At 42.7% G+C, this 20,259-nt stretch overlaps 1 pseudogene; it reads left to right on the plus strand.

Moving 5' to 3' along the window:
• Positions 1 to 20,259, plus strand: part of LOC109910932 — a 496,846-nt pseudogene that overhangs the window by 228,479 nt on the left and 248,108 nt on the right.

Consider the following 20,259-nt stretch of genomic DNA (forward strand, 5'->3'; position numbering starts at 1 on the left):
CTATCCTCTCCTCTATCCATCTTCTATCCGCCTCCCACTCTCTCCCTATTTATTTCAGAACCCCCTTCCCCTCCCCCATTTCTGATGAAGGGTCTAGGCCCGAAACGTCAGCCTTTTTGCTCCTATAATGCTGCTTGGCCTGCTGTGTTCATCCAGCCCTGCACCTTGTTGTCTCTATACTCTGCTCCTGGATGTTTTTAAAATGAAGCACTTGATAAAACAGGGTCTAAAATATGAAATTATGCAAACCCCTAGTTCATGGCCCACCTGAAGATAATGCCAGATGGTGACAGTTGTTTGTTTTCAGAAAAGCAAATTTCAGAATAGATCAGTAATTTGAGACGTAATATCTAACAGGCATATTTTAATTGGGATGTAAAAATAAACTTCTGATTTGTGATTCCAAAAGTATTCCAGCATGAAGCATTAAATCACTTTGGGACAAAGGGCACCTTCCTTTTGGCCAAAGTGACAACTGCAACAAGTTTCTCAGGGCTTTTTTTTTTGCCACAGGGCCTAGAGATTCCTCACTGGATCTTACCAAAAGTATCTCATTAACTACTTACCCACTCATATGGCATCCTCTCAGCCAATTCTAAACCCTCGAAAATCTTAAGCTTCTATCAAGGTGGCACATTAAAAGATATCAAATTCTGTAATTACTACAACACTTCAATGCTAATAATCTCTGGCTTAGTGATTTATATGACTTGATGCCTATTGAAAGGTTGCCAGTTCACAAATTGATTAATCTGCTTTTTCCTCTGTAAACAACATTGGGTAAGAGTGTCTAACAGTTCAACATTAGGACATTCCATTTCTTAGCTAACAACTGGGTCTAATTTTTGTTGTTCATAAAAAAAAATCCAGTGTGGTTCAGGTGGAGTCACCACATCTTGCTACAATGTTGAGTGTGGGTTGTCTAAGTACCTCAGCTGGAAGAAACATACCACATCGTATTACATGACACCCCTCTCAGAAAGACAATGTGAATATATGTCCAGAGGAAAAATTCAGACCATGAAGCAACAGAAAGTATACCTTCCACTTATCTTAATCTTTTCACAACCTCAAAAAGTGAGGCTTGTGAAGTATAGTCACTGTTATGATGTGAGAAGAAATGAAAGAAAAAAGCCAACACTTTATACCCCACACCCCTGTGAGAGTGGGTTGAGAGACATGGGGTTATTTTCCTATCTCTGCTGGCATTTTTCCATTTTGGCAGGGAAGGTGTGTAGCTTGTCCACTTAGGCCAAATAGAAACTTTATGCAACAATTAATTGTTGCCTGAGGGCCTCTTCTTGCCTCTTGTGTTATTTTACCAAAGATTGGGAAATAACTTGGCCACTTATGAAGGCTGCCCAAAAAAAACTGGTTGCCTCCCTTACAGCTCAGTAGCAGTGCCCTCCTCAATGGATATCGCGTGGACTGCAGAAAGTTCCCACCAGAAGACGCTCTGCCATTTCAATCAAACCCTGGCCCTTCGCTAGGCTGGCTGTTTTCAATCCCAACAATCTGAGCTCACTTATCTCCATTTGTCACAGGTCAAATTAGTAAGCACTGCTCCCGTGGTGAAGCTAAAGAATATAGCATTTATAATATTGTTAGATTAATACGGGGTTAGTTAAAGAGCCTGTTCAGGTGGTAAGACAGATTTTACTGCAGGCTTCTGACAATAAGGTTGTACAAAAGAGGGAAAGATCATGTGATGTTTCATCACTTTCTATGATGATGTACATAATATCTGGTTGGCATATTACACATATAGAAATAACCCTTTTACTACATGCCCACCATCTTCCCAACCACCAGCTCCGAGCACATCCCTGACTTCCATTTCACATTGCAAGTTCAAACAAACCACACAACGTTACCTGTGGTATGCTGTAGTCCTGAATCTTGTTTTGTTCTCTTCAGTTCTGTTGTCACTCAACTTGATGAACCACCAAAAGACTGAGGTACAGCTTACCCTGCAGCCCAATGGTATCAATGTGGATTTCACAAGCTTCAAAATCTCCCCTCCCCCTACCGCATCCCAAAACCAGCCCAGCTCGTCCCCACCTCCCTAACCTGTTCTTCCTCCCACCTATCCCCTCCTCCCACCTCAAGCCTCATCCCCATCTCCTAACTACTAACCTCATCCCGCCCCCTTGACCTGTCCGTCCTCCCTGGACTGACCTATCCCATCCCTAACTCCCCACCTACACTCACTTTTACTGGCTCCATCCCCGCTTCTTTGACCTGTCTGTTTCCTCTCCACCTATCTTCTCCTTTATCCATCTTCTATCCGCCTCCCCCTCTCTTCCTATTTGTTTCAGAACCCCCATCCCCTCCCCCATTTCTGATGAAGGGTTTAGGCCCAAAACATCAGCCTTCCTGCTCCTATGATGCTGCTTGGCCTGCTGTGTTCATCCAGCTCTACACCTTGTTATCTGAGGTACAGGTTATGATTGTTTATACGTGTATACACAGTGAGAGTCGGTCTTGAATATTGTAAGCCTAAACTGTGACAGAAACCCACAAATTTTCATCTCTTGTACACCTTAAATCACAGACTCAGTTTCTCATCTTGTCAATTTTTAACTGTATATTAACCAGCGATCACTTATTTCCCATAGTGCATACATCAGGCATTGTTCATCTCCATCCTTATCCTGCTAATTGTGCAGGCTAGGCCTCATCCTTGTTTCTAACATTCAATCCCTGGTGTGGCTCTTTGCTCTTCCTGTCTAGAGTACACCTGCTAGTTCTGTGCCTTTATTTCACAAAAAATAGGTCAAATTGAAGCTGTCATTAACCATTGCAGCACTAACCATTTCCTTTCCTCCATTCCATTTATCGGACAACTGCTGCAGCAATTCAATGAGTCTACCAGAGTGGTCCTCTTCTCATTTAAGGATTTGAGATTTGTAGGTGGTCTCTCAGACGATGCTGGACAGCAGGAGATTTGGTAGAAGACTCAACTTACCAGTCATTGGTCTGGTAGTTATCTGAAATGCTGAATGATTGCAGCATTACTGAGTAGATGACACTTGCCCTGGGTAGGAGTTTGCTTCTGTGTGATGACCATTCCATATCTGTTTGGGTTCACTATGCTATTACTCGTTTGGTCAGAGTATGATTGTGAAAATGGTCGCTGTGCAAAAACTTGTTCATTTGGTCTTGGATCCACACCAGCTCTCTCATTGGATGTCTGGATGGTTGCCTGTCTTACGATGCTTTTCGGTTTCAGATCTAGCTGAATTATACTCATCCTCTTTCACCCTCGATTTGTCCAAATCATTGGTTTGCACTTGAGGCATGACTATGTGCGAGGATATAGGGAACTCTCAGTCTTCATCCCATGAGGAGTTTGCATTCTTCAGATTTCTGTGCAAATCTGAATACATTCAGATGCTGGGTTGTTCCTGGAAGAGTTGTTGTTGTTGTCGGAGCAGAACAATAAAGCCTACATCATTTTAGTCCATATAGCGACTAGAACTTCTTTCTTTATGACTGTATTGCTGTTTAGTCTCTGTCAGTGAGTGGGTTGCATAGTAAAACAGTCTACACTTTGGATCCATCTGTATCTGAAAGAGTATTGCCTACAGTCCTGTCGAAGCTGTATCTGCAGGGTCATACTGAACTAAAATATCAGGTAGTATCAACATTTCTTTGATTTTCTCGAAAACCCTCTGTTGTGCTTTCTTCTAGCACTATGTATTGTCCTGTTGCAACAGTTGACTTAGTGGCTCATTGACAGCTAGGTAAAGCAGAACCTTTCTGTCTTGATTTGTCAATTCCCACAAATCTCTAGAGTTCATCATGTTCCATGAACGTGGGAATTCCTTGATTTATTTTGTGTTTGATGGATAAACTCTGGCGTCAGATGGATCCGCAATGTGTTGAAGTAGCAGTTGGCTATGAGAATTCATGCATGTAATTCAAAAACAACCCTGCTTCCTATAGACAATGCAGTGGAGCTTGCACTCCAGTGTCATGTTCAGTCTGAATGCATCAGGATATCACCCAAGTGACATATGACTCCATGCAGTCTTTCCAGGGTGCTTGACATTATCCTTTGCACGGTTTCTAGCACTGATGTGATCCTGTGGTGTAGTGTATGAAAAGCCAACCTTCCAAATGGTGAAATGAGGTTTCTGAGCAACCCAGACTCTACGTAAAGTGTCATAAACACTATCTGCATCTAGCTTTGTTGGGGGAATTGGAGCTCTTTCAAATACAGAACTTCGGCTAAGCTCTTGTCCACAGGTGACTGAGCAAGAACCTTTTATTCAACTGCTTTGTTTAGCAATGTATTGCTATTCCAATTCTATCAGATCTGTTGTGTGTTTGGGGATGGACACCATCTTGTTGTTGGTTTTGTCACAGTTCAAATCCTCTTACATCCACACAGAATGACTTTCCTTCTTTATCTTCAGCAGGATGGAATGAGGAACATTTCTGTGTAATCAGACACATTGGATTGAATTTTCCCATTTTAGGACAAAGTGTTTATTGAGTGAGATTCAAGGTACCCAGTCTGCTATGACCCATGTCAACATTTCTCAGTTGTCTGCTGCTCATTTCATTAATTATGGAACTGGTCTTGACAACACTCAGTTCATGGAATGGTGCAGCAGGAGAGATTGAAGTGCTCATCGCTTTTGAGACATTGTGACATTCATTCTGCTGGTGTGATATTTAAACTCTGGCTCCATAGCACTTCAGATGCTGTAAGTCAGGAATTGGCTTCCACAATCTCGTGCTCCACCAATGCAAACAAGAGAGATAAGTTAACTCTTTGGTTTGTGAAAAACCAACTGTGGCTAACTCCCTGTACCAGAATTAGATAGGTCCTTGACTGACTGTGTGGTTTCAAAGAACTACTCCTCTTTGCATTCCACACAGTTTGGTTCAGGCAATATATTTGCTCTATAAGCTGCAGCACATTTTGTAAATGTGACTACTAGAGGCTGGTAGTCTCCAAGTAAGAGCAAAATGAGTGAGCACTAAGAAAGCAATGTAGCTAAGAGCTATAAGTTGCATCCTGTGTAGATGCAAGTGTGTGTCCATGCACGCATTGTGACCCTGCAGGAGCTTGCAAGTTGTATGTATCCTTGAACTCTGAACTGAAGCCCTAACGTGGTGTGTAAAGTTGATCTGAAAACAGGCATCCTTGTGATTTACTATTGGGTGAAGGGTGGAAGAGGATGTTGTCTTTGGGCATGCGTTACTTTAAAGATGGGGTTAGATGAAGTCTCAGGAAGGAGAAGAGAATTGGAAGTTTCATAGCGATGAGGTGAGTTTAACTAACAATGAGATGCAACTACAGGGAACTAAGACAATTGCTGAAAGATGAGAAGCTGGAAAAGTACAGCAAGTCAGAGAGCAACTGAGGAGCACGGTTTCAGCCTGAAATGTTGACTTTCCTGCTCCTCGGATGCTGTCTGACCTGCTGTGCTTTTCCCGCTTCACATCTATTGACTCTGGCTTCCAGCATCTGCCGTCCTTATTGTCTCTAAGACAATTGCCATTCATTAGCAAGGTTCCAATCTTGAGGAGAAAATCAGGTATTTTTTGCCGACTTTGAAATCTGTTTTTTCCAGGTGCCGTGTATTTTCCTGACACGACTATCATTGCCCACCTACGCAAGAGAGTGAAAAATTATTTCTGGCTTCTTTGTTCCAAGATGTAGAGTGATGTGATATGTTGTTTTCAGTCTTCCTAGGCTTGTGAATAACTGCTGAAATTCAACTTTGAAGTTTTTACCTTGACTTTATTGGTTTTCTAGTTTCTGTACTCTGCAAATCAGATGCAACTCATGCTGCTTAAGAGTGAAAAACTTTAGTTTTGTTTCACATGAAATGATTTTTCTCCCTTACTTTGAAGGGTTTCCTTCAGTTATCCTATGAATTTAAGTACTAAATCTCCCAGTCTGTATAGTCCCTTGCATAAGAGCAGCAGGGACATTGCTCCAGCTACAGTTCAGCATCAGAGACAGGCAAAGCTGCTTCTCCTGAACACCAGCTCACTAGTAGCTCCTGCTTGCTTCCTCTACCTTCGCAAAGAAAGTCATCTCAGGTTCCTTGATTTAATTACCTTGTGGATCTTGCCACCATTTGAAGGCTTTGCTTCGTGTGTGTTCTGTCTTCTTGTTATGACACATAGCCTGAAGAAAGTGGCTCTTCTTTCTGCCTAAATGGAGTTCAGCCTCTGACAATGTTACTTTTGTACCAATGTTTCTTCCCCTGCCACGTTAAGTACCGTTAGCTGGGACTGTTGACAGGTGTTCTTCCTGTCTATCCTACTTCTGTTTTTTTTAATTTAACATATGCTGCAGAGCCAGGTGCTTTTGTGTTATGGTACCCTCGTCATCTCGAATCATTGTTACTTCTGTTTCCTGACCTCAGCTTGTCTGCTCACTTGGATTACTCTTCTTAGGGTATGGTTATCTCTCAACTACAATGGACAAAAATTCATTCAACACTCTGATAATTCAATCCGTAATTAGTTTGTGATCAAATTTTCATTTTCATAATTCATTGCAAATCTGTACAGATCAGTTATCAATACATCAACATTGGGTCTGCTTGTTAAAGTTAGCCCATTCAAAAAATGATATTGTTTCTTAGATTGAAGAAGGCATCAAGTGTTTTGGTTACATCCTCATACATGACTTTCCTCATCAGTTCCCAGCCTGACTAGGACATCATCTGCACACTCATGTATTTTACCATCACAGTGAGGCCCACATGGCAGAATATGTGACAAATATTCGGTGCCAATTCAGCCATGTTTCTGTTAATATTAGAACAGAAGGGCAGTTTAGGATATGTGGCAAAATAAACAACCTTTATCCAAACAGGCAGGCTGTAAGGGACATAGTGGATGAGTTGTGTGTGCAAATTCAACGTGGAGGATGATATGGCATAGCCACTACTGAGAAATAAGAAATATCAAAAAGTAAGAAAGAGCAGTAGGAGTCAGACAAATACCTCCTTGAACATCATTCACCATTAAATAAGCTCATGGCTAATATGATCATGTCATCAGCTCCACACTCCTAACTGTTCTGTATAACGTTTGACTTCCCCTTTTGTCAATATTCTATAATAGCCCAAATATGCGCAATGACAGAGTCTGTAGCTTTCTCGAGTGGAGAATTCAAGATATTAATGACCCACTGAGAAAAGAAATTTCTCCTCCCCTCTCTCTCTCTCTTTCTATCTCCATAAAAATGATGGTCATTTTATTCTGAAGGTCTGCCCCTTGGCTTCACAGATTTATTCACGAGGGCAATGTGCCTTGTCAAGACTCCCAAAATGTTTGTAAAGTCTACAAACTAAATGTAGCATGTGAGAAGATCTACAGGAAAGATAAGGAAAATGGTAGAGTGGGAAGATTTATCTGGGGAATTAAGACTGAAATCACAATGATAAAAGAATATCATGAGAGGTAAATAGGCCATGTCACCTTTATTGTTGGATTTAATAATTGCAAAAGGATATAAGGCAGGAGTGTGAAAGTTGTGAATCGTTACCTAAGTAGCAAGTCTTAAACAACAGGTTGAATAAATGCAGAAAATATACAAGCATGTAATAAGGAGTGTGGTTTTAGTGGGAGATTGTAACTTTCATTTCAATTTCTATTAGCAGACTAGCATATGGCCGAACGCTAGTGAATTCTACAGTATGCTAGTAACACTTTTATGTCACCTGAGTTAGTGTCATCTTGACAGTGTGTGGGATAGGCCAACATGCCTTAAGAAGGTCAATGACCTTCTCTGCTGTGCCAGGGTAAGTGCTTGCTGCTACCTCACATTCTCTGTCTCTCTTTATCTGCTACTGCGCCCAGCTCCCAGCAAGGCTCATGCTTTGTCACTCTCACTGCATCTTCCCTCGTCCTATGCTCTGACCCACAGTGAACTTCTCATGCCCAAGCCCTGCGTGACCCTTCGACACTCCCTCAGAACACCTCTCTACCTTTTGCCCACCCGCACCAGCACTAAAACCTCACCTCACTAAATCCCTCTCTTTTTCTCATTCCAGGAAACAGCCAACAATAGACTGAAAAGGACATAGATGCGTGGAGGGGTAATTGATATTAGGCACATCAGCCTCTTCGAGAGAAAATCCTGGCTGTCTGGCAGGGAACAGAGATCACTTCAATGGGGATGCCAAGAAATTCATGTAGCACCAACCACATAATTACCGTTCTTCACTCCGCTACAACTCTCAGAGTAACCCACTGCCAGTCTCATTCATCAAATGCAACTTCAAATCAGAATCACAGTGGTACGCTGCTGAAGGAGTCCATTGTGCCTGTACCAGCTCTCATTTAATTAGTATAATTACCTAGTGCCAATCTCCTGCCCTTTTCTCATACCCTTGCACATTATTTCTTTCAAATAATCGTTCAATGCCCTCTTGAATGCTTCAATCGACCTCCCCTCAGTTACACTTCCAGGGGACTGCTCGCAGCCAGTGGCAAGCTGAAGTTGCCAGGTAAGTCTCTTCCTTTCAAGGGATTTTTCAATGTCTAGCTCTTTCGGCCCATTTGATAAGATACAAAACTGAATATTAATGAGGCAATTTGTAGAATTAAAAGGTGTTTAACAAGCTATGATCTCCTTGAATTGGCAATTTGTCAGTGCCTAGTGAGAATCCCGCCTTGCAAAAGCATAAAACGTGGAGCAAGATATTCCCAATATTGAGATAGGCCTCTCTGGGCTTCTGATCCAATTCTGCCACAATTCTCACTGTTGCCCCATTGCCAAGACCCTTATGACATATTTCTTAGCCCTTTATATTCTGCTTGCAGGACCTCATCTCTTTTTAACTATGTCAGTGGTACTGACAAGGACCATGGTCTCTGGCTATTCACCACCAATTCCCCCACCTCCTCTTTCAAAACGTGCTGCAGTCATTCAGAAACATCCTTGATCCTAGCACCAAAAAGGCAATATACCTTTTTTTTGTTATGTCTGCAGCTGTGGAAACATCAATTTCTTTTTCAATGGAATCTCCCATCACAATCGCTGTCCCGCACTTTTTCTTTGCCCTACACAACTGAGTCAATACTGCTGCCACAGACTTGACTCTTGCTGTGTTGTCTTCAAAACCATCTCCCCGAATCCCAAGGGACACCTACATGAGTAGCTTGGTGTAGAGCTGGATGAACGCAGCAGGCCAAGCAGCATCATAGGAGCAGGAAGGCTTGGCCTGCTGTGTTCATTCAGCTCTACACCTTGTTATCTCAGATTCTCCAGCATCTGCAGTTCCTACTATCTCTGATACATGAGTAGCTTGATGTTTTTGCTCTGCCTGGCAGTGTCCATTTCCTTTCTGTCTCTGTATTCTTTACTTGCAGTGTGACCACATTGCTGTACACACTATCCATAATGATCTGCCTTGTCTATTCTCCATAGAGACTCCCGCAATTGCTCCAGATCCAAGAGGTGGATTTTCTGTAATTGCAGCTGGATACACTTCCTGCACACATGGTCACAATGGACATTGGAATGCTCTACCAGGCCAAGCAGCCTTTCCATGATTTACCCTTAAATTCCCTTTCTTTCCATTTACTTCCTCTAGTTTAGTGAATATTAAGTAACATATACACCAAGGACTTTGTTTCTAATACTTTAAACACTCTTAATATAAAGTACAGATCGTGTTTTACTTTAAAGACTGGGCAGTAGAAATGCTTACTTGGTCTTACATGCCAAGTCCACATTTTGTCTCATACTGGCTTGTAGTCTCACATATGTTTTTCCTGCATTGTGTAGGGTAGGAATTCCTCCAAATGGACTTTATGAAATATAAAAAGAATCTCAAACCCCAGGGACAAAATATTGCAAATAAAAGCTAACCCTTAGCACAAATGGAGGTTAAATTCAGAGAGTTGCTCAGAATGAGGGATTCAACATTGACGGCTACCATGGCAAAATAGTGCAGGAAATACTATTAGCCTGCCATTACCTGATTCAATCAAGAGATTGATCTCATGATACTGTATACAATAATAAGTATTCAAACCTGGCCATTGTCATTTCAATGAGTTCACATTGAGGAGTGAACTGGATAATTTAAACCTTTAGCAGACACAGAGAACGCTGGAGAAACTCAACAGGTCTGGCAGAATCAAAGTTTTGAGTCCAGTATGACTCTCAGAAGAAGAGTGAAGGTGAGAGTTTAACCTTTAAGGGTTAATGTTGCATGGACCTGGACTGCTCACCTACAATGTAGCATCTTAAAGCAAGAGTCATACCAGAGTTAACATTTCGAGTCTGTTACGACTCTTGTTTTAAGAATCAGACTGAACCTGAAACATTAACTCTATTTCTCTCTCTACAGATGCTGCCAGAGCTGCTGAGTTTCTCCAGCATTCTCAGTCTATCTGGGGCAAGGTATTTTTGTCATCTCATTACCAAACAGCAGAAGAGATGTTTAGAAACATTGGGAACTGATTCTTGTGTCTGGACTGAATTTTCTGTAGAAAAGGACTGCATTGATTCACTGATCATACTCAACGAGACTGGTTGTTAAATACAGCAAGGAGGAATAGCTCTCAGACACTATGAGCGACAGGAAAACATTTGAAGTCATGGCAATATACTCGAGATGAAAGGAGGTGAACTTGATGCAAATTTATTGCAATTGAAAAAAAGGTCGGGTCTGGTCAGTTTGACTCAGGCCGGCAATCAATGCCAGATGAACCAGTCACGTTGGGGATTGGAGATAGTAGGAACTGCAGATGCTGGATAATCTGAGACAACAAGGTGCAGAGCTGGATGAACACAGCAGGCCAAGCAGCATCATAGGAGCAGAGAGGCTGACGTTTCAGGCCTAGACTCTTCATCAGAAAAGGGGGAGGGAAAGGGGGTTCTGAAATAAATAGGGAGAGAGTGGGAGGTGGATAGAAGATGGATAGAGGAGAGGATAGGTGGAGAGGAAACAAACAGGTCGAAGAGGCGGGGATGGAGCCAGTAAAGGTGAGTGTAGGTGGGGAGTTAGGGAGGGGATAGGTCAGCCCAGGGAGGACGGACAGGTCAAGGGGGTGGGATGAGGTTAGTAGGTAGGAGATGGAGGTGCGGCTTGAGGTGGGAGGAGGGGATAGGTGGGAGGAAGAACAGGTTAGGGAGGCGGGGACGAGCTGGACTGGTTTTGGGATGCGGTAGGGGGAGGGGAGATTTTGAAGCTTGTGAAATCCACATTGATACCATTGGGCTGCAGGGTTCCCAAGCGGAATATGAGTTGCTGTTCCTGCAACCTTCGGGTGGCATCGTTGTGGCACTGCAGGAGGCCCAGGATGGACATGTCGTCTGAGGAATGGAAGGGGGAGTTGAAATGGTTCGCGACTGGGAGGTGCAGTTGTTTATTGCGAACCGAGCATAGGTGTTCTGCAAAGTGGTCCCCGATGTAGAGGAGGCCACAACGGGTACAGCGGGTGCAGTATACCACATTGGCAGATGTGCAGGTGAACATCTGCTTGATGTGGAAAGTCTTCTTGGGGCCTGGGATGGGGTTGAGGGGTGAGGTGTAGGGGCAGGTGTAGCACTTCCTGCGGTTGTAGGGAAAAGTGCCGGGTGTGGTGGGGCTGGAGGGGAGTGTGCAGCGGACAAGGGAGTCACGGAGAGAGTAGTCCCTCCGGAAAGCAGATAAGGGTGGGGAGGGAAAGATGTCTTTGGTGGTGGGGTCTTAGTGATATTGATATGGAGAGTTCTACAGTCACGAAGGAAGGTCAGGAACTGTCAACATGGCTTGTGAACTTACTGCTCTTATTAAAAAGGACCAACGTGTAAAAGACAAATCTGAGGGGTTTCTGCGGCTGAGCGATAATGGGTTATTGACCAAATCCAGAGGATTCGGGTCTGAATTTAGTAACGTTTCTGCAGAAATGTGAGGTTTTCCTGTGGTTTTTCAATCAAAGTTTTCCCGAACAACTCGAGGTGACTTTGTGTGTCTTGGGTGGGAGCCAAGGTTAAATTGTGGAGGGTTTCAAATCCCAGAAATCAGTCAAGGCATGTGGTATTAAGAGGCATTGTATCAGTGCATCCAGAGGTATATTTTAATGAACAGATTTGTACTTGAGCCCATGTTTGTATGATTGCGTTCTTTAAAGATTCCTAAATTCCAAAAATCTTTGTGAAAAGGGAATGGCTCATCAAATCTACTCTTGAAAGTTTTCAAAGTTAACCTGTGCCATTCAACTTTTCAACTCCTGGTTTCCTTGAGACTGGGGATCGAGAAAGAAAAGGAAAAAAAATCACCTACCTCCCTCTCAACTCATCTCCTCCCCCTCCTCCCACCATCCTCCTTCCTTGACCCTCCTCCACTGTTTTCAACCCTACCCGCTTCCCCGCATCTTCTCCCATCACCTCCTCCCCCCTCAGTAGATCTTCAACCTACAGCCAACACCTCAACAAGCTTTCATCACTGACCTCTTGTGCGTAATTCTGGTTACCACATCTCAGAAGAATATATTGTATTTTAGGGAGTGGAGCTTGCATTTACCAAGTTGGTACCTGAAGTCATGAGCTACCCACATTAGAAAGAAACATTACACATAGGACGATTATATTCACTAGATTTAAGAGATGATCAGATCCAAGTTTTCAAGTTATTAAGAGGAAGAATGGGTAGCAAGAAAAGAACTATCTCAGCTGGTTGGAGAATCTAAGGCTAGGTGCCATGGTATCAAAAATGGAACGAGTCCTTTTCAGGAATGAAACTGTGAGACATTTCTTCTAGTCACGGTGTGGTGGAAGACTGGAACTCTCTTTAAGCAGCAATTGATGCTTGATCAATTTTAGCTTAAAACAGAGGTTGATAAAATGATTGCTCACAAATCGAAGGTAATGGAGTTAGATCTGGGACACCCATTGTGTCACTGAATATCCATATGTGATAGTGCTTCGAAACTGAAACAAAGGCAAGAAAGAATAATTACGGTGAGTGAACTGAACCCGCTCAAGAAATTGATCGGTGCTTTAAGAACAGATGTTTGGTAGCCTGGAAGAATGAAATGACCTGTTCAGAAGGATTTCTTCATCTGAAATGTATCCTATCTGCCAGTACAGTAAAAGTGAACTAACAGAAGAATAGAACAGCACAAAAATATTTGCAAAACCACAGGGATTTACAATTTAATTACAATCTAGATTGCTGCCATTATTTCTCTACAGGATTGCTCAAAGCAGCCCTGTTAGCCTTTTGATTATTTTCTTTTCTTCAGACAAACTGGCCCCAAGAAAATTATATAGTTTGTAACCAAAATAGTGACTATTGACTAAAAGCGCTTGGCAATCTTACAAAATGTAATGAAGTAATGTTGATCAGAAGATCGAAATGGATGCACTCATGATTTGAACAAGAATGAACATTCCCGTTTTCTCGAGGGGCAAAAAATGAAAGATTAGTACATAAATTTTCAAATCAGTTTGCTCAAACACTCACTACACTGAAAAGGAACTCATCAAATCACACCTTTCACATTGGTTCACATTGTTGTTGGTCATTGGCATGGTTTGCTCTTTGAGCAATCAGAAAGAAGCTATTGGATTTTAGTTTACTTAAGCTGAGCTAGTTCCAAACTGGCTGTTTCATACTGATTGGAAGCTCAATAATCCAGAAGAAGAAGTGACCTGGTGTTAGGTCCTTCCTGATAATACTCCTGTGAAGTGCAATGGGATGTTTCAATCTATTAAAACTACTATATGAATGAACATTGTTGAGATTCTTCCATGTAACCATGAACAAACTGGTCAAAAAACAGTTTCAATTTTGGCTTCCAAAATTCCAAACCAGTGATGAACTGAGAAGACTCCTTTCATGTTCTCAGACCTCCTGATGTCTGTATGTACGGGTGTCCATTTATAATGTCCGCCAGTATTATTCACTACTAACACGAAAATTGGTGGAGTCGTGGATAGTGAGGAAGCTAGTCAAAAGTTGCAGCCGGATATAGATCAGTTGGAAAGATGGGTGGAGAAATGGCAGATGGAGTTTAATCTGGACAAATGTGAGGAGATGCCTTTTGAAAAGTCAAATGCAATAAGAAAATATACAGTAAATAGCAAGACCCTTAGGATCATTGATATGCAGAGAGATCTTGGGGTGCAAGCCTATAGATCCCTGAAAGTTGGGACACAAATGGATAAGGTAGAAAAGAAGGTTTATGAATGCTTGCCTTCATCAGTTGAAGCATTCAGTATAAAAGTTGGCAAGTCATGTTGCAGCTATATAAAATTTTAATTAGGCCACATTTGGAGTTCTGCTTGATATGCTATAGAAAGGATGTGGAGGCTTTGGAGAGGGTACATAAGAGGTTTACCAAGTTATTGCCTGTATTAAAGTGTATTAGCTATAAGGAGAGGTTGGACAAACTTGGATTATTTTTGCTCAAATGTCGGAGGTTGAGGGGCGACTTGATAAAGTATAAAATTTTGAGAGACATGCATAGGCTGAATAGTCGGAGTCTTTTTCCAAGGGGGAACATTCAAAGGAGATATGCAGGGCAAGTTTTTTGCCGAGAGGGTGCTAGTGCCTGGAACATGCAGCCGGGGGAGGTAGTAGAAGCAGATATGATAGCGACATTTAAGAGTCATTTAGACAAACACATGAACAGGAAGGGAATAGAGGGAGTCAAACCATGCGTAGGCAAATAGGATTAGTTTAGAATGGCATCATAGTCAGCACTTACATGGTGGACAGAATGGGCTGTTCCTGTGCTGTACTGTTCTACGTTCTAATAGCAAATAGCAAATACCAAAATAGCAAATTACGACTTGTAGGATATGTTTTAAAATTCATTGATGTTGCAGATCTTAGAAATAATGCAAAGTGGTATTTGATTCCCTGATCAATGTTCACCCCTCCCAATTATTCTTTACTTGAATTCACAAGAAGAGTAAATTGCATAGGGGTTATAATAAATAGCTGATTCCATACTGGCTTGTTTATAGCACTGATAGAAGATAAAATTGCTGCAATTTTCAAATACAAAAATCCTAATTTGAAAATACCAGCAACTGTGAGGTAGATTACTTACCTATCCTCCAATAAGCATGGGTATCATTTTCAACTTGATCTCCTGAATAGTCATTAATAATTTCTGTTCGTGGAGTCTTAAGAATGCAAATTGTCTGCTTTACGTTCTTCACAACAGAATCTGCACGCTAACTATCAGGAAGAATCTAACACCAGGTCACTGTTTTTTCTGGGTTATTGAGTTTCCATTCAGTATGAAACAGCCGGTTTGGAACTAGCTCAGCTTAAGTAAACTAAAATCCAATAGCTTCTCTCAGATTGCTCAACAAGCAAACCATGCCAACGACCAACAACAATGTCAGCCAATGTGAAAAGTGTGATATGGATGAGTTCCTTTTCAGTGTAATGAGTGTTTCAGCAAACTGATGTGAAAATGGATGTACTAAATTCTGCACATGCAAAGGGAACAAATCAATAGTGGCCCAAGTAACGTATAGAATGTGCAAGGAGAAACTTAGGAAAGAATTTAGGAGAACAATGAGGGGGGCATTATAAGCATCATTTTTGTGTGTATCTGATTTACTTGCTTACTTACTGAGTGGTTCATTATCATTGAAACACAAGATATATACATGCAATTCTATGAAAGCCATCTTTCCCTCTATTTTCCTTCATTTCCTTTCATTCAGAATCCTTGTTGTGTGATACTCCTAAATCTTCCATGGGTTCATGGAAGGTTCAACCTTGGCCATTTCTTTTGTCTACCCTGTCCCTAGTCTGTACGCACTCCTTCCCTAGTCTGTTCATCTGCTCTTAAAATGGGGTTTAACTTTCTCTAGAATATATTTGCCACCTAAGGCTGCTTTGAATGTGCACCGCAACAATACAGTGGGAGGGGAGGGGTTTGCCATTGACTGATGTCATTCCCTGTGCTTCCCTGACAGGAAAGAATTCCATGAGGCTGCTGCAAACGTATGTGCTGCCTTTTTCCTTAAAACCTCCGGTCATTTTACACAAAGGCCAATTCCACTCCTCATGGCCCCTTATTTGCGGGTAATTCGACTTTGGGTTGTGCGTATGAACACCAAATCCTGTATACCGTTGGACCCCTGTTATGTAAAAAGAGCTGTCAACAAAAATTTTTGGAATTTCCCTGTCAACCCCATCAATATCACTCCCCAACCCCTTTTTAATTTTGGTTCAAAAGGAGCCATTTGGATTATTGGTACCAAAATTGAACATTCATGAGGCTGGCTTTCATATAGCAGCTTAGCAGCTAACCATGGTTTGCTTTATAGATAAACGGTAGTGAGTCCTCTTCCCTGCAACAGGAGGGTCCACTGGGCATTCTGACTTTGACTGGCAGTGTCGTGCCTTATGCAACTATCCAGGAGGAGTTGTCTGGTCTCAAACCCACTATGCGTATAAAATGTTGGACTGCCCAAAAAACAGCCAACAAATGTTTTTCGCACTTTGTTCCAGTGGAGAAGTAACAGCAAGGCATAGGTCACCAGATCCAGCGGTTGGTGTCTCTCCTGTAATTGGATTGTGGATAGCGAGAGGTCTGATGCTGTCACTTCTGGGGAGAGGGGCACAGATGGGTCGATGGTCTGGAAGGCAGGGGCTGACGCTAAGGCTGTCTTGAGGTGGGTGAATGTGGCAGTCTGTTCATCAAGCCGGTGCCATGGCACATCCATTTTGTTGAGACAGTATGGAGGGGTGGCTAAGGGTGCAAAGTTGTCCACGTGGTTTCTACAGTAGCCTAAGATACTCAAAAATAACCTTTCTACTCCTATGATGCTGCTTGGCCTGCTGTGTTCATCCAGCTCTGCACCTTGTTGTCTTAGGCCTTTGTGATCACTTTGTAGGGGCAAGTTTTGGACCATTGAGTTTTAGAGTTGGGATGTCATGTTGAGATAGTGCAGGATGTTGGTGATGCCTCTTCTGGAGTACAGTATCCATTTCTGATTGCCAATTATAGGAAGGGTATTATTAAGCTGAAGAGGGTTCAGAAAAGATTTACAAGGATGTTCCCGAATGGAGGGTTTGAGTTACAAGGAGAGGCTAGAAAGGCTGTGATTATTTTCACTGGAGCATGGGAGGTTGAGGGATGATCTTATAGAGGTTTATAAAATCATGAGGAGTAAAGTAAGGTGAATGGCAGGTGTCTTTTTTCGGGGTCGGGGGGGGCAGATTTCAAGACCAGGGGGCATATTTTTAAGGTGAGAGGAGAAAGATTTAAAAAAGACATGGGGGCAAATTTTTTACGTAGAGAATGTGTGGAATGGACTTTGAGAGGAAATGGTGGATGCATGTACAGTTACAATGTTTAAAAGACATTCAAGTAAATATATCAATAAGAAATGTTTGGAGGGATATGGTCAAGCACAAGGCAGGTGGAACTAGTTTAATTTGGGATTATGGTCAGCATGGACTGGTTGGACTGAAAGGTCTGTGTCCACGCTGTATGATCCTACAACTCTATGATAGTGAGACTCCAGAAACAATATGGTTTCCTAATGGTCCAGATAGGGCTGTTGTTTGCAGAGGCAATAGACCGCAACACTCCCTGTTGTAAGAGACTCTCATTAACCTCGGCTAACTCGGTTTCTAGTTGTTTTGGAAATGTCCGGGGACGGATGTCAGGTCCCTTTTTATCAGCACCTTCCACCATCTTCCCACAGCCATATTTATGTCACTAAACGTTGACTCACTTAGTTGCATGATCTTTCTAATTTCCTGGTCATCTATCACGTCGCTTGTCTTGACCTATAAGGGCTTATTACAGCAGAGCTTGTCCAAATGGTTTCCCATTTGGAACACTGCCCCTGCATATTGTGACATCCTTAAAAGCACAGATGCAGTTTTATTAACTGGGTCCCAAGCCAGTCCTGGTTTCTGTATATGATCTGTCCCAAAGATATGGTCTTCCTCCTGTCCAAAGTGTAGTAAAATAACTTGATGAGAAACAATAAGGTTTCCAATTTTGATGTCAATTGGTTCTGTTTCCACCCTTTGTTTGGACTGACCGGTAAATTGGCTCAACATTATGGAATTCCAGGTTTGCCAGGGCCTATCGTTCTAATAAACCCCTGGGTCCAATGATATTGTAACTTGGTGGTCTCTAACCCAGCAAGGGACGACTCACTAAATCCTGCATGATCTGACAAACCCATTTCATTGAGGCCTGTCCCAGTCACTGGAGGTACCCTCCACCCACCCCTACACCCCAACATCACTATGGCTCGGATAGAGGGTGGACTCGGAGCCCAGGTCCCCAGATACAATATCGGCCATGCTAACGGGCACTCATCTGTCGAGCCCTTTTAGGGGCAGAGGGGTGCAATTCCCTCTTCCAAGATGGTGGAGGGCACAGCTGGGCAAAGTGTCCTACACGTCTACAAAGCATAACTACCAACTCAACCTGTCCCTCAGTCTGCATAGCCCTGAGGTGCCCAGACAGACTTTGAGAAGAAGAGGTGCCTTTACCTCTTCCTCGGCCCTGCCCCTTATTCCTCAATGCTGGGGGTGCCAACTGTGGGGTTGCTTTTTCTTTTTGATATCTGCTTTCCCATGTCCTAGCCTTCTACTGTAGAAGCCATGCTTCCGTGTGAGCATTATCATTGGGATTGAAATGGTCACGCACTATGTGGTCACACCATAGCCTGTGGTGTTCTATGGGAGATCAGGGTTCTGAGCCAAATGGATTTTGTCTCCTCTAGGCTCTCCCGTTTGACAGCTGACCCATAGAGCCTATTGAAAACAGCAAATAAATGAACTGCAAAGGCTGTAGGATATTCTCCCTTCCTCTGTCGGGTTCTATGAAGGTTCTCAACCGGATCACCACTATTGTACCCCATTGCATCTTTAATGACCATTTTCAGGTCCTCTAAAATCCCTCTACCTGTATTCTGAAACTCTAAGAGAGCTGATCTGACGCTACTGTCGCAGGCTAACTATATAAGGTTCTTTTCCTCTTCATCAGCCAACCCCCGTTCTAGGCAGATCTCCTGTATTCTACTAGATCACTCGGTTTAAAAGGTGCCTGCCCTTCCAGCATGTCCGTCATCTGGCTTACACTAAACAGCATGCATTATCATAGGGATCCACAGAAAGTTTCAGCATTTCCCTCTGTCCTGGATCTAATGGTAACTACAGGGTTCTTGGGCAGGGTATCAGGGACAGTGTATTTTTCAGAGGATGGAGATGGTACATTGGATTTATATGCTGGAGGCGGGTCTGCATCCACTGGCTTGCAGCCATCTCTGTAACCCACCTCTCGCCTATACTGCCAGACAGCCTCAGCAAAAGTACTTCAATCAGGTTCATTTTCACACCTCATGTTCTTAAACCACAGGCTCTGCCCTGCTTTGCTTTCAGCTGTGCTTTTAACAGCTTAATCTCCCTTAAGCATTTTGTGTGGTCTATTGCTTTTCCTTGCTGGGTTATAATAGACATCTGGTATGCTGCCCATATCCTGCTCGGTAAATCTTCACATTGGTCTTCCAACTGGCTGATTTGTTGCTGATCCTGCTGTCTTAATAGCTCTACTGTTCTTTCTGACCATCCAAGATATCTACCATATTATGCAGATCCTCCAACCAGGTAACATATCCTCTACACTATAGCCATTTGTCCTCTGCCTCACTCGCCAATTCTTCAAATTTCAGTACCAGCTGCAGCTTTCTCCTCCCTGAGGATTCTGACAGTCACTTTCAATGATAGCATTTCCTATTGCAATTCCCTTTCGTATTCCATCCTGTACCCTTAGTGTGTGTTCTCCCCACAATTTATCCCTGACCCCTAAGCCTTCTAAAAAATGGACTCTACCATTTCACAGTGAATTTGTGGATCAACGTAAACCATGTCCCATGTTCTTTTGGTGCCATTATTTTGATACAGATACTTCAACCAGTTTAATACCCAGAAAGGCGTTTGCCCTGGTGCTTTTATCCAATGTATCTGACAATGGAATATGATTCGCTCTTACAAGGTGAAATCAACAGAGGAATATAGTTTGCTATTCCGCTGCTCTGGGTCCCTGACCCTAATGTTTCTCCCTGTCTCTCTTTTTCTCTCTCTGTTCTAATCTGTAGGTTCCTGATGCAATATCTGACTCCTTGCCATTCTCCCTAGCTTGTCAAGGATATGGCAATGGACTGTGTTTGGGGTCCGGCTTCCGTTAAATTCCTGTTCCTATCCCTCTAAGTCTGAGGCGTGTCGGTGACCCTTCTGACAGTGCCAGGAGATAGGTCTTAGCCCCTTTTTGTGGCTCGACTCTTGAATT

This window comes from Rhincodon typus, chromosome 2 (genome assembly GCF_021869965.1).
Source record: "Rhincodon typus isolate 14 chromosome 2, sRhiTyp1.1, whole genome shotgun sequence".
Lineage (NCBI taxonomy): Eukaryota > Metazoa > Chordata > Chondrichthyes > Orectolobiformes > Rhincodontidae > Rhincodon > Rhincodon typus.